General features: G+C 56.1%; 1 non-coding gene across 1 annotated transcript; it reads left to right on the forward strand.

Annotated features, from left to right (window-relative positions):
- Positions 1-8,738: 8,738 nt before the first annotated feature.
- Positions 8,739-8,811, forward strand: trnat-agu (transfer RNA threonine (anticodon AGU)). The gene has a single exon. It is a non-coding gene; the product is annotated as a tRNA-Thr (tRNA).

Raw genomic sequence — 8,811 nt, forward strand, 5'->3', positions numbered from 1 at the left:
TTCCTTAAGGGTCATTAAGCTATTCAGGCAATATATCAAAAAACATTTGTTATTTCAAAGTGCTCAGAAATATATATATCAGATCATAAAGTTATAAAAACCTTTCTCATTACCACTTATCAAAAATGTCTAGTTATGTCTGTAAGGGAACGGACAGTACAGCCAAGTGCGTAGCGACGGACTTTATTGGAGAAGGGGATGATGGGAACAGCGGGCGCTGGAGCGGCGATCGGGCTGGAGAGGACAAACGATTCTGCGGGGGTTCCAAGTAGTCAAGCGGGTCCGTAGCTTCGGGACTGATGAGCAAGGCAGCATCAAGGGACAGACTGACACTCAGGTCTGCGCTGGCGGCGCTGATATAGTGCTGTCCATGAGCCCGTGGCAGGTGACGGCGATTCCATTGACAGGGGGGCGTGGTCCTGTCGCCGGTGGCACCAGCACGTGACAGAACCCCCCCCACAAGGGACGGCTCCCAACGTCCCCAGGAACCAAAAACAAAACAAAAAAAACAAAAAAGGAAGGCAATTCCCCGGGCGACCAGGTGGGGGGGTCAGCACACCGCCGAAACGTCCGACACCTCGCCAGACGCAGGATCGACGGACGCGGGAGCAGAAGACCCCGGTACCGGCGGGCAAGACCTCCCCTCGTCCCTCCTCGGGCGCCCGCGCCGAGGACCCGGTTGGTCCGGATGGCAGCGATGGAACTCCGTGATGAGCGAACGGTCGAGTATCCAGCGGCTCGGAACCCAGGAGCGGTGCGCGTCGTCATAACCCTCCCAGTCCACGAGGTATTGGAGACCACGACCGCGCCGCCGCGATCGGAGCAGGGAGCGGACAGCGTAAGCCGGGCCCCCCTCAACGAGCTGGGGCGGCGGCGGCGGAACGGGCGCCGGCGCCAACGCGCTCTCATGGATGGGCCGCACACGGGACACGTGGAACGTGGGGTGAACCTTCAGGGACTCTGGAAGGAGAAGACGGACTGTGGCCGGGCCAATCACCTTCTGAATAGGGAACGGTCCAACAAAGCGGGGCGCCAGTTTGCGGGATCCTGCTCGCAGCGGCAAATCCCGCGTCGAGAGCCACACACGCTGCCCCACTCTGTACTCCGGAGCCGGTGTCCGGTGCTTGTTCGCCTGGCGGGCGTAGCCTGAAACAGAGCGGAGAAGAGTGACCCGGGCCCTCGCCCAGGCGCGATGACAACGGCGGACACAAGCCTGGGCCGACGGGCACGCCGCACCACGCTCCTGGTGGGCGAACAAGGGTGGCTGGTACCCGAAGACGCAGTGGAAAGGCGAAAGTCCAGTAGCCGAGCTGGGGAGGGAATTGTGAGCGTACTCTACCCAGGGAAGCTGTTGGACCCACCCGCGCTGGTCCCCGGCGGCCATGCATCGGAGAGACCTGCCCAGTTCCTGGTTCAGGCGCTCCGCTTGACCGTTGGACTGAGGGTGAAACCCCGAGGAGAGGCTGGCCGTGGCGCCGAGGAGTCGGCAGAACTCCGTCCAGAAGGTGGAAGCGAATTGAGGTCCTCGGTCTGACACGATGTCCTGTGGGAGACCGTGGTGGCGAAACACCTCCCGCACCATGATGGACGCCGTCTGCTTCGCAGATGGGAGCTTAGGCAGAGGGATGAAATGCGTCATTTTGCTAAAACGGTCCACCACCGTGAGGACCACCGTGTTTCCCTCAGAGGGGGGGAGGCCCGTGACAAAGTCGATCGACAGGTGAGACCAGGGACGCTGGGGGACCGGCAAGGGTTGAAGCAGCCCGGCCGGAGGACGAGTAGACGTCTTGTAGCGGTTACAAATTGAGCAGGCTCTGACGTAATCGCTGGTGTCCACTTGCCAGGTGGGCCACCAGAAACGCTGTGCCACCACGTACCTCGTGCGTGCCGCGCCGGGATGACAGGCCAGGCGTGAGTCGTGCGCCCATTGCAGCACGGACGACCGCAGACCTTCAGGGACGAACAGGCGACCCTCCGGGCAGTTGCTGGGGCCGGGTTGATCGCGTGATGCGGCTTCCACTTGGCGTTCGATCTCCCATGTAAGAGCCGCCACCCGAACTGAGCTCGGGAGGATAGTGGGAGGCGGACCCTGTCCCTCCTCCCCCCCAGGAAACAAACGCGACAGGGCGTCCGCCTTCGCGTTACGGGAACCCGGTCTATAGGAAAGAGAGAACTCAAACCGGTCAAAGAACAGAGCCCACCGTGCTTGTCTTGCGTTCAGCCTCTTGGCCGATCGCAGATACTCCAAGTTGCGGTGGTCGGTCCAGACGATGAACGGAGTGGTGGCGCCCTCCAGCCAATGCCGCCACTCCTCCAAGGCCAACTTGACGGCGAGGAGCTCCCGATTCCCGATGTCATAGTTTCGTTCCGAGGCCGACAGACGGCGAGAAAAGAAGGCGCACGGGTGGAGGCGATCGTCTTGGCGGCTACGTTGAGACAGCACCGCCCCGACACCCACGTTCGAGGCGTCCACCTCTACCACGAACTGTCTGTCGGGATCGGGAACCCTGAGGATGGGAGCGGATGTGAACCTCCTCTTAAGCTCCTGAAATGCCCGTTCTGCCCGTTCCGTCCATTTGTACGGGGAGGCGGGGCTGGTAAGGGAGGTGAGGGGCGCGGCCACTGTGCTGTATCCACGGATAAAACGGCGATAAAAGTTCGCGAACCCTAAGAACTGTTGCAGTCGCTTGCGTGTTTCGGGAACAGGCCATGACGTGACCGCTTGCACCTTCCCAGGGTCCATCTCGATGGATCCCTCACGCACCACATAGCCGAGGAATTTGACAGAGGAGGCGTGGAACTCGCACTTCTCCGCCTTCACGTAGAGCGAATTCTCAAGGAGACGGCGCAGCACCGCCCGTACATGCTTGATGTGCTCAGGGAGCGAGCGGGAGAAAATGAGGATGTCGTCTAAATAAACGAACACAAATTTGTCCAGCATGTCTCGTAGCACGTCATTAATCAGTGACTGGAAAACCGCTGGGGCGTTGGTGAGCCCAAACGGAACCACCAAGTACTCGTAGTGTCCGCTCGGGGTGTTGAAAGCCGTCTTCCACTCGTCTCCCTCCCGGATGCGGATCAGGTGGTAGGCGTTGCGAAGATCCAGCTTGGTGAAAATGGTGGCTCCCTGAAGGCTCTCGAAGGCGGAAGACAGAAGAGGCAGAGGGTATCGGTTCTTCACAGTGATCTCGTTTAGTCCCCGGTAGTCGATACACGGGCGTAGCGTGCCCTCCTTCTTCTTCACGAAGAAGAACCCCGCTCCCGCAGGTGAAGAGGACGGTCGTATGATACCGGCTGCCAAGGACTCCCGGATGTATTCCTCCATAGCCCGGCGCTCAGGAGCGGACAGGGAGTAGACGCGTCCTTTGGGAGGGAAGGTGCCGGGTAACAGCTCGATAGCGCAGTCGTAGGACCGGTGTGGAGGAAGAGAAGTGGCCCTGGCTTTACTAAAAACCTCCTTGAGCTCGTGATAAAACGCTGGGACATTGGGGATGTCGGGACTGTACCTCGGCGGGGCTCTGCTGAGTGGGCTGGTGGCCGCCTTCAGGCACGCCTGATGGCAGCGTTCGCTCCACTGCCGAACAACCCCCACCTCCCAGTCCAGCACCGGGTTGTGCTGCCGCAACCAAGGGTGCCCCAGTATGAGCTGCTGTCCTGGGAGGGAGAGAAGAAAAAACTGGATGGTCTCGTGGTGATTGCCCGAGAGCAGTAACTTAATTGGTTCCGTCACGAAAGCCACCTCGCCGATCAGACGGCCATCAATGGCACGTGCGGGAATAGACGGGCTCAGAGGGAGGAAGCCGACACCCCACTTGCGTGCCAGGCTAATGTCCATGATGTTCCCCTCCGCGCCGGAATCCACCAAGGCCGCCACGTTCTGGTCGCCCGCCGCGAGCTGGACGCGTGCCTGTAGCGTGAGCGTGCTGGGGCTGGGAGAGCCGGTGCTGGTCGAGCTCACGCGGATCCCCCGACGCCGCGTGAGCTCCGGCCTCTTTAACGGGCACCCCGCTACCCGATGGCCCCCCTCCCCACAGTAAAAACACAAGCCCAGCGAGGGGCGTCGACGGTGCTCCTCCGAGGGAACCCGAGCCCCTCCCAGATCCATGGGCTCGGCGGGTGGTGTGGTTGGCGGGTCCCCAGCAGACGGAGGAATGTGACCACACGGGTTTCGCGGGGACCTCCTCTCCCGATCGCGCCGCCGCGTCTGGATCCGCCGGTCTACTCAGGCCGCCAAGTCCATCGCGCCCCTCAGGGTTCGCGGGCGATCGTACGCAACCAGTCCATCTTTCATGTACTCAGCGAGTCCGTTTAGGAAGGTGCTAACGAGCGCCGGCGTGTTCCATCCGCTGCTGCCGGCCAACGTCTGGAACTTAAGGGCGTACTCTGCGACCGATCGGCTACCTTGACGCAGCATCGCCAGTTCCTCGGCGGCGTCCTCGGCGGCGGATCCCAGGTCGAACAGGCGGAGCAATTCCTCCGCGAAGGCGTCGAAGGAATCGCAAGCCGGGGCCATCCTTTCATATTCGGCCAGGCCCCACAGCCGCGCCTCGCCCGTGAGGTGGGTTAGGACGAACCCGACCTTGGCTGATTCCGACGAAAACGTGATTGGCTGGAGGCTGAACATTATGCGGCAGTTCGTCACGAATGCCCTCACGTGCTTGGGATCGCCGTTAAACTTCTCGATGTTGCCAAGGCGGGGCTCCGGGACGTCCACGAGCGTCCTGGCCTCGGCAGACGAGCGGTGCGGGGGTACCGTGACAGCCGGGGACGCAGCCACCGACAGTCTCTGGAGGGCTTGGGCCATCTCCTGCTGCTGTAGCTGTTGCTGCTGACCAACCTTGATCAGGTGCCGGATGTCGGCAGACAGGCTGCTGACGGCGGTCTCGGCTCGCTCCAGTCGACTCAATGCCGTCTCGTCGTTCGCTGGCTGCATAGCGTTGGTCAGTCTGTACTGTAAGGGAACGGACAGTACAGCCAAGTGCGTAGCGACGGACTTTATTGGAGAAGGGGATGATGGGAACAGCGGGCGCTGGAGCGGCGATCGGGCTGGAGAGGACAAACGATTCTGCGGGGGTTCCAAGTAGTCAAGCGAGTCCGTAGCTTCGGGACTGATGAGCAAGGCAGCATCAAGGGACAGACTGACACTCAGGTCTGCGCTGGCGGCGCTGATATAGTGCTGTCCATGAGCCCGTGGCAGGTGACGGCGATTCCATTGACAGGGGGGCGTGGTCCTGCCGCCGGTGGCACCAGCACGTGACAGTAAGTGGTGAGTACAAACTTTGCATGGTCAGGGAACATTAATAAATAGGTAGATGATGTCACAGCCAAAAGCTCACATAATTCCGTACAAAATGACAAAATTGAAAGAATGATGAATGGATGAGGTGGAACAGTATATGTGCAAGAATGTTTACAGGAAGGTCACTTGGAGATAAAACCAGCAGGTGCCAGAGGGAGACAGCCAAGCCAAAGACGATCGTCAAGGCTGAAAGACGGAAAGGACAACAACAGCCCCCACAAATCGAATCTCCCATAATCAGCACCCAACCCCACGGAACCAGCTCTCACCGAACCAGCACCCACTCCCATGGAATCAAACTCTCCTGTGAACTTGCCCCACCCCAAAGACTCATCACCCATCAAACTCGGCCCACACTGGCCGACTGAATATAAGCTGACCAAAGAACCTTGAAGGTGGCCTTTTCTGAATGGAGACTTTGCGCTCTTGAAAGGCCCAGCGCTGTATTGTACTTTCCTGAAGACAGAGCTTTCTGAACAAGAATTGTGATTGAACTCAACCAACCTGTGTAAGTCTAATTTCTGCTTCAGTGTCTTAGCATTTTCCTAAATCTGAAGAAATCAAACGAGCACACAGTGAGTAAATTGGATAACTGGTGATTGGCAATGACTTTTGCCGTGAGGCGCAGATAGTGCGCTCCCTAAATTGTGGACAAAATCCAACAGGTGCATGAACTCAATCTGTTCTTCAACAGATTTGATTCCGCCTCCCCCCCACCCCTTCACCTCGCTCCGCATCTTTTTCTACCACCTTCGACACTCCAGCCCCCCCGCCAGCTCACCAACCCCCTCCCCCGGAGTCACTCTTCTGTCTCCTGTCTCCACTCCATCACCCCGGTCTTCCGACATCCCCCTCTTCTTTACAGATCTTCAGGTTCACTTCAGAAAGATCAAAGCAGGGAAGACCCCGGGCCCAGACGGCATCTGGCCGAGACTGCTCAGGGATTGTGCGGACCAGCTGAGTGGTGTGGTCAGGTACCTGTTCAACCTAAGCCTGAGCCTGAACAAGGTCCCAGTACTGTGGAAGACCTCCTGCGTGGTCCCTGTACCAAAGGTGCCATGCCCCAAGGAGCCTAACCACTTCAGGCCTATTGCCTTGACTTCCCACCTGATGAAGACTATGAAGAGGATCATCCTGGGTCACCTGCGTTCACTAGTGGGAGCGCAGCTGGACCCCCTGCAGTTTGCTTACCTGCCTGGTGTTGGGGTGGACAATGCATTGATTTATTTACTGCACAGAACACTGCTTCACCTGGAGGACAACAGGAGCACTGGGAAGATCATGTTCTTTGTTTTCTTCAGCGCTTTTAACACCATCCAGCCGTCACTGCTTAGGGTGAAGATGGAGAAGGCGGGTGTGGACCAGTGCCTGACTGCATGGACAACGGACTTCCTCACCGACCGGCCGCAGTTTGTGAGGTTACATCGCAGTGAGTCCGACGTGGTGCACTGCAGCACTGGTGTCCCCCAGGGTAGGGTGCTCCTTTCCTTTTCACCCTGTTCACGTCAGACTTTACCCACGACACCGCACACTGCCAAATCCAGAAGTTCTCCGACGACATGGCCATTGTTTGAAATGTCGCAGAGGGGAACGATCTGGAATATAGGTTGGTCATCAAGGACTTTGTCAGCTGGTGTGAGCTCAACCAGCATCAGGTGAACAACACCAGCAAGACGAAGGGGTTGATTGTGAGCTTCGGGAGGACAGCACCCATCTTCACTCCAATGAACATCCAGGGATCGGACAGTGAGGTAGTGGAGAACTACAAATTCCTGGGTGTTCGCCTTAACAACAAACTGGACTGGACTGGACTGATCACACCCATATCCTGTACAAAAAGGGCCAGAGTCGCCTCCATCTGCTGAGGAGACTGAGGTCCTTCGGTGTGTGCAGGGCTCTCCTCCGGACCTTCTATGACTCTATGGTGGCCTCGGCCATCATCTACGCTGTGGTCTGCTGGGGTGGGGGCAGTAGTGACCGGGACAGGGGGGGACTGAATAAGATGCTCAGAAGAGCGAGCTCTGTTCTGGGCTGTCCCCTGGACTCCATTGAGGTTGTGGGTGAGAGGAGGACGTTGATTAAGCTTAAATCCATCATGGACAACACCTCTCACCACCTCCATGAGAGTGTGCGGTTCCTGAGCAGCTCCTTTAGCGGCAGACTTTTGCACCCTTGGTGTAGGAAGGAACGGTTCCTCAGGTCCTTCATTCCCTCTGCTGTCAGACTTTACAACATGCATGCCGCCTGATAAAATGAATGTGTTTCGTCTCTACTAGCAGCACTTGTGTTTATCCTTGTCTGTTATTTACCCTTTTTTGTAATTCTGGCACTTGTTTTATTCTTGCACTCGTATTATTATTGCACTGATATGCGCTGCTGTGACAAGTGAATTTCCCTGCTGTGGGATGAATAAAGTTCAATCAATCAGTCAAGAGTTGGTTCAGACTGAAGTCAAGTTTTTGATTTCAAAGCATGACACGTTAAATTGACTATGAAAGGGATCGTCTGATCCGAAGTCAGGTGCCTTATCCATTAGGCCACATCGCCATGTGAAATACTCCATGTTTTCAGTGTGGCCTTGATAAGACTGTTTAACGGTTCCCAACAAGCAAGGATGCCCAATGTGGGAACCGAACCCACGGCCCTGAGTTTAAGAGTCGCATGTTCTCCCCACTGAGCTAACCAGGCTTTTCGACCTTGGAATTGTTTCATTTTTTCATTTTTTTTGAATGGGTTAGGGGAAATAGAGAAATGTTTTAAGTGTGGCCTCTGAAACACATCTATTGATAAGACTAAAGAATCAAAGGTTCCCGACAAGTGTGGGCTGCCCAATATGGGGATAGAACCCACAACCCTGAGATTAAGACTTGCATGCTCTACCACCTGAGCTAACCAGGCTTCTCCTATTAAGAACTGTTTCATTCTTTCACTTTTTTTAATGGGTTTGGTTCACGAAAACCAGAAGCCACGTTTTAAATCTGGCCTCTGAAACACATTCGTTGATAAGACTAAACATTTAAAGGTTCCCAACAAGTGGCAGCTGTCCAATGTTGTCTCTAGTTGGAAACCCCAGCCCGAGTTGGAAACCCTAATTGGAAACCCTTGCCCCAGTTGGAATTCCTAGTTTGAAACCCTACCCGGAGTTGGAACCCTAGTTGGAAACCCTAGCCCTAGTTGGAAATGCTGGCTCTAGTGTGCAATAGAGAAAGCATTTTTTCTTTTGGTTTTTGTCACTTTGTTGCACTGAAAATGGAGATTGGGGGGGGAGTCAGCACAACAAAAAAGAAATCAGAAACCAAAACCTTTCTGACAGTATAGAAAAGAATAATAAATAATACATAGAATAAGGTTTACTGTCTGTGAAGTTGAGTTTAATTGAAATGGCCAGTGGTTGAATCAATTTTACAGTAAAATAGCTCTGTAAAACCAACTATTCATGGCCTCGGTAGCGCAGGCGGTAGCGCGTCAGTCTAGTAAACTGAAAGTCGTGAGTTCAACCCTCACACGGGGCT

The sequence above is a fragment of the Syngnathus scovelli genome, unplaced genomic scaffold, assembly GCF_024217435.2.
Source record: "Syngnathus scovelli strain Florida unplaced genomic scaffold, RoL_Ssco_1.2 HiC_scaffold_373, whole genome shotgun sequence".
In the NCBI taxonomy this organism is placed as follows: Eukaryota; Metazoa; Chordata; class Actinopteri; order Syngnathiformes; family Syngnathidae; genus Syngnathus; species Syngnathus scovelli.